Source organism: Cupressus sempervirens, chromosome 5 (assembly GCF_028749045.1).
Source record: "Cupressus sempervirens isolate cs-2001-9-10 chromosome 5, ASM2874904v1, whole genome shotgun sequence".
NCBI classification, from domain to species: domain Eukaryota; kingdom Viridiplantae; phylum Streptophyta; class Pinopsida; order Cupressales; family Cupressaceae; genus Cupressus; species Cupressus sempervirens.
In genome coordinates this window covers 722,834,721-722,841,449 of record NC_143122.1, presented here as the reverse complement: position 1 = coordinate 722,841,449, position 6,729 = coordinate 722,834,721, and positions in this window count along the sequence as shown.

The window sequence follows — 6,729 nt, the reverse complement described above, 5'->3', positions numbered from 1 at the left end:
GACATGCATGAAAAATCAACAATATCAGATTTCCACAATCCATTTGAAATGCAAGTTCATTTTGGATTTGATTGTGTGTTTTTTAGCATCATCATTTCAGATCACTCTCTATAATCCATCATCAGCCAGATGAGAGAGTGGAGGATGCATGCAAAATTTCATATCATATGGAAGGCATGTGAACTGGTTTATAGAATGCGTGAAAAATATCGACAATAACTAATCAAACTGTCATAATCATCGACAGTAACTAATATGCTTCTTCATTAATGTTCACGATACAATAAGAAAACTTGGCAACTATGCACAACAAGTTATACGCTAAAAGGAAATCATTTAGGAGATACAAAATTTGAACAACCATATTTTAACATTCTACAATTTGTATCACCTGCCTAAGTCTAGCAGTTGAGATTAAGTTTTTCATCCTCCCTAAAGTATGTTTTGATGGCTTGCACATCCACAAAAGTTCCAGCATCTCGAATTTGTAGAATAAGAATTGTTTGGTAGTGAATGGACATGATTGACAATAAATCATCATATAAAAAGACTCTCGTGTGAAGCATGAATAGAAAAGGAAATGAATATGGGTGATAGGGAAGAGAATTCAATAATAGAGGCTTTTAACTTTAGTTATATATAGTCATGATATGGGTAATGCACAACTGCCTCCTGGATTCACGTTCCATCCCACGGATGAAGATCTCATAACACATTATCTCATTAGAAAAGTTTTAGACAGCAATTTCACAAGAAGGGCCATTACTAAAGTGGACCTCAACAAGTGCAAGCCTCAGGGAGGGTTCAATTCCCTCCTTTATTATTTACTTTGCGTATAATCCCACACACCCATTTGATCTCAAATAATATGTACTGAATGTTGAGTGTTTGTGCTGAGTGCTTCAAAACCATCCATTTCATGCCTTCATCTGTACACAATGTCTTTCTAGTTTCTTTCTACTTGCACGCCCATTTTATTTCATATAATCTTCTAAAAATTGTGTCACTTTAAGCTCTCAATTATTTCCTCTTGATTGATCATCTCATAATTTTTGAATGAGAGCTTTAGGATAAGCTATAGGCATCCATCAAAGCATAAAGGATTTTTTCAGATAGTGTAGATAAAGTAGTAGCATTTGTCTTGGGAGACATGCTTGCAAAATGGAAGCATAGATAAGTCATGTGAACTGTTTGACAAGATGCCTAAACGTAATGTTCCTCCACGATGCTCCTGATTTTCCAATCTGAATATTTCCATTTATTTAAACACAAGTTAACTACAATTCAATCACCTTTTATTACTATATCATCCATATTAAAAGCATCACCTTTATGATATGTTTTTGGTGTTGATTATATGCAGGACTGAACACTTGTGAATAGCATTTAGTGGTCAGAATCCACCTTAATGAAGGCTGCACCCAAGATTTTTAAAGTAGATTCAAGTGCTGAGAATGAAAAATCACTAAAACATAGCTATTTAGGAGCTTGGAAAACCTTAGGAATAGTCCATTATAGCTTGCAAGACCAGACATGACCATCTTCATCCTCACATCTAAGGTTTATCAAGCCAAAAAAAGTGTGTAACTATTGAAAAAAATCTGAAAATGTTTTCTTAAATGGTATACTCTCAATTAAGCATCTAGTTGTTAAATGTTGTTAGTCTTGCCTTGGACTAAAAGCTTCAATAGAAAGATAAAACTTAGTAATGGAGTCGTGTTTCCCTAGCACACAATCCAATTCATCATTCAATGCAAGACCCTAACATGGAAGCTCCTCGTTCCATGACATGCATCTTGTTCCATGACATGCACCCTCCCATCAGCGTATCCAATCCAAATTCTTGTTCCTAAAGCACACAGACATTGGATAGTAGCAGATGAATGCATGAATTCCTGAATACAATTAGCCTGGCAATCCCACTACACAAGCAATCCATTTGCATATCCAGTCCAAATCATTTGATTGCTTGATGTTGCTAAAGCTTTTGATGCTAGCCACTTAATGTGATGCATGATTGACAAACTACAATGGATGGTCCATTGAAAAGTTCATTGCTTATAGATTTACATTAATGACAGACATGACTGGAATTATTCTGAGTATAAATAAAATCTAGAATCAAAAGAACTAGAGCAAGCAAACATTGCCACAAGAGCTTACACAAATATACTGAGCAAAAGCTTATGTATGGGTGAGAGCTCCAGAAAAAGGTGATCCTTTGGGGATGTTTCAGATCTAAGAGGGATGTGGGGGAAATTCAAGGCAAGGTCACACGTGTTAGTAGAAATATACTACTCTTTGCCACCTATAAAAGGCAACAGCTAATACCATAAGCATGCAAGGGCATTGCCCCGGCCAGTAAACTTGGAGTTGAGCTCAAGGTCTACCGGCCTTGCCTTCTCTATAGTCTATAGGGAATTCTTAGACATTAATCACAAAAAGGGCTGTTGCTGACTTCTAAGTGGTGTTGTCTATCAATTATAAAGGTGTATGCATACAAACCATCATTTTTATCTCTGAGAAAGCTTAGAATAATACTTATTCTCCTTTATCTAATTTTACATGTAAGAAATCTATCTTGTAAAAGGAAATACCAAAAATAGTTCTAAATAAATAAGCTTTCTAAATAAATAGTTCCAAAAATGCATAAAAATTGCAAAATTGCATTAGCAATTTTTGCAACAAATTAGCAACTTTTTGCAAATAACCATAAAACTGTCACTAGTCGGTTAAAATTGTTGGAAAATGCCTTTATAGGCCTTGTAAACTTGAATGAGAGGGCAAGAGAATTTTTCAAATGTATTTTGCTTCCAAAATCTAATAGAGAACCTGCTGTTATGACATTTTCACTCTGTTTTTCCGTACTGTATAGATTTTTAATGGTTGTAAGATTGCAATTTTGCATTGTTCGGTTGGAGGTTGTATTTTAGAGAATTTTGGCACTGGTTTGGAGGGAAGATCAATCTTCATTTGAAAGTTACACATTTTTCTTCCTCGCTGCCTGTGAAATGCTCAAAACAAGGGTTTGGCCAAAGAAATGGCCCTAGTTTGAACTCCCACCATTGGAAATCCTTCCAAATTTGTATGGGGCAAGCTAGGGAAATGAACTTCCATATTTTGAAGGTTTGGAGGTAGGAGGTTGGAGCAAGGATTTATGGGAGCAAGCCCTAGGTCTAATATGCCCATGTATTAGACCTTATTTGATGCAATTTGATGAATTAGTGTGAAAGAGGGAAGTTGGGACTTGGTGTGATGACAAAGAACCTTTATTTGGACTAGAAGCACACTCTAAAGTTGGGAGTTTGATCCATGAACCCATATCATGGCCATTTTTCTTGTAGACCAAGCCTAAACTTATTAATTAGGCCTGAGTGCATGGTTGGGTTAATGCATGTTGGAGTGGAGTCAAGGTTCCAAATTTTGGAGTCTTTTAGCACTTTGAAAAGGGTATTTGAAACTAGTCTTAGATTGCCAAGTCCTTTGTAACAAAATTAAGTGGTTGGTGAAAAATAGTGTTGAGAGACCTAATTACCTACTAGGTCTGTGGTATCAATGTTCATTATTTGCTAGCTACAGAGATTCTAATCAGTGGTATTCCTTGTTTGGATCATTATGAATGTGTCTTAAACCATCTCTGGTGTTTGGAAGTCATGAAGTCTCAAAATCCCACTTTTTCTACTTTGTGAAACAAGCCTAAATGTTGCATTCTTATTTGGGTGCTAACAACAGTCAAGTTGCTCATAAATCTAATCACTGTTCGGTATAGTTTTCTCGTGTTAGATGTTTTCTAGGCCCCTACTATTGTTAGAAGATTTGAGGGGGTTGAAACCACTTTTTTTTAAGTTGAGTGTGGAGGGAGTCTTGCTTGGTGCAAGGGAGAAGAAGTTGGGGTTCAACCTAATGTGGAGTAGTGGGTTGTGAAACCTGTTGGATAGTGGTAAACAACAATATAGTCCCCTTTGATGTGAGCCAAACACTGAATAACCCTATAGTGTTAAGGAAATTTGGAGTAGTAACTTGATTTTGCTTGATACCTCCAAGGTGCTTAGACTTGTTTGGTGCTTCCAAAGCACTGCCTCTGCATCATATTGTGTAGCCTGTACTCTTGAAACCCTCTCGTCCACCATGTTTGTCGAATAAAGGCTTATTGGTTGCAGTCCAGGGGGCTTCAAATCATTCCAATCTACAAAACCAAAAGAAAGGGAAAAAAATATGGTTTTGGCAATACATACTATTTACAAAACCAACTCCAAATCATCACTCTATGACCTAAAACTAATCCAAGTTCATGTCTAAAAGAACTATTCATTCCTACTAGCTTTTTCAAGAGCCTTAGATATTCATGAAGATAACCCATAGGTTTTGGTTATGGACTTGTTGGCTACCATTTCTTTACCTTCAGTTTGGGACCTACTGAGAACCTCCATGATAGAGAGGGAACCATCAGACCTCAAGGGCATAGTAGTATAGAATGGCCCCCCTCCACCTTGTCCATAGCTATGATGAGTTATACTTGAAAGAGGATCCCTACCCCCTAAATGGGGTGAGAGGGAGAATGCAAGCTAGCTATTATTGTTAGTGTTATTCATGGATTTCACTAGGTCTTATCACACAGACCACAACGCTTCAGCATCGGTGTGAAGAATATAGCCAATATGCTTATGATTTCATTGCAAAAACTTCATCTAACTTAGAGAATTTCATACGTTAATTAATGCAAGTTAATCAATGATTTCATTGCCAATATTGTGTCAATGCAAATATAAGACAATTATATTTTAAGAATTTGTTTATATGTCAAGTTAAAATTATAAAAAACATGCATCCAATACATGATACAAACCTGCATGGCCAATACAAGGAAATAAAGGACATAATGATATTTTCCCAAGATAATCGACTTCATGTCCAAACATGCATGAAGAAAAGTTATAATACTAGCTACTGCAAAGCTGCAAATCAATTTAGGTTTTTGATTAGCAAGATACGAAACAAATAAATAGGAAAAGAGTGCAAAGAACTTGGTAGGCCAATTATATAGATAACAAGTTGCTAAAGTCCCAACATATCCAAATCAATATAAAACAAGTGCAAAGAGTGAAGCAAATTGAATACAAGCAGATGGGTTCAAAAGTTTGCAATTTTAAAATCTTTTTTCAGGAATGCAATATGTAGGTACTTACTATGACAACAAAAAGCGGTCTGAATGATATGGACTCGGTGTTAACAACCCTTTTCCTAAATGAACCAAACCTTGAGCAATGCGGACCTGCAATATATCTATTTATGTCAGATTTCTTGAATTAAGATTTGTTAGACATTGTTAAACTTAGAAAAAAAAAATTGCAGCATCAACATTAATAATTGGTAATAAAGCATACACAGAATAGAAGGTTGGGATCTTTGTAATAATAGCTCGATAGATTTCGTAGCATGCCAGCTCATTGATCATTATTTGTTCTAGCACCAATTAATCCTAGAGCTAGTCTTGCAGCCTATAAATACACATTGTTATTTAGATTGTCAAATTTTAAGCAAATTCATAAGAAAAACCTATCTAAAGGAAATTGGAAAGATTACAAAGAAATATTATAACGAATACAACTCACCATAGCAACTTCTGAATCGGTATCATGACTAAGCCTACTCAAAGCATCCATCACATTGACCTAATATAGATGTTTACATGTCAAATTTCAGCAATAAACTTCTATCACATAAATAATCAAGCAAATTAAGGGACCAAGAATTGAGTATTTAAGCAAACGGAAGGACAAAACAATGAACATTACTTTTGGATTTGATATTGACAATAGGCCTAGAGCCAATGGGACTGCTTTTCTAATATTTTGCTCTCCATACTATAGGAGATGCTCCAAAGAATGAATGGTCATTTCAAGTCCTAGTTCTTCAGCCATTGCAACTAATGCAATTCCAATTGAAGGAATATTCTTGAAGAACTACAATAATAGTTGGTTGCTGACTGAGAACAGGCCCTGGATAGACACTAGTCGTATTAAAAGTAATTTACTATAGGATTGAAGATTTTTGGTGATCAAATTCATATGGGGGGATCAATTATGAAGTGTTTATGCAATTATTTTGTTTTGGTGATATGGTTAGAGGTCCTGTTGAACAGGCCCTAGATTAGTGACCCCAAAACCAAGGGTTTGGTGGCAAATGTGTTGTGTAAAGGGTAGAACCTTAAAATCTTGAAAATATATTGTTTCTCAACCCCTAGAAGGACTATTTCACCATTTGGAATCATAGGGTTGAGTGGGGTTGTGGGTTGCTATGTAAAATTGGAGAATTAGGCCTAGCGTGGATAGGCTAGGGGTGTCAGATCTTGGGTATGGTCCAAAAGAGTTGATATTGAAACTTAGGATGTATAGATCCCAAAAGGGTATCTTAATTAGGTTTTAGTTTCCCTAGTTGTTTGGGAACTATTGGAGAGAAATCCAAATTAGTGACTGGTGAGGGCTACTAGCTTTAAGGCTAGATATGAATGTTGGGTAAGAGATTAGTTGTCCAAAATGAATGGATGGATGAAACATGGTGGAAAGGCCATGAGGAGATGATTCACAAGGGAAGAATGAAGGTTGAAGCCTTGGAAGAAGTTATGGTGTTTAGGAAACTTTAAGTGCACTTGGGGTAGCCTAGAAGGTAAGTCCTTGAGGGGACATTGGAGTAAAGAGTTGTTGCTAAATGAATGGATTTTCTATCTGA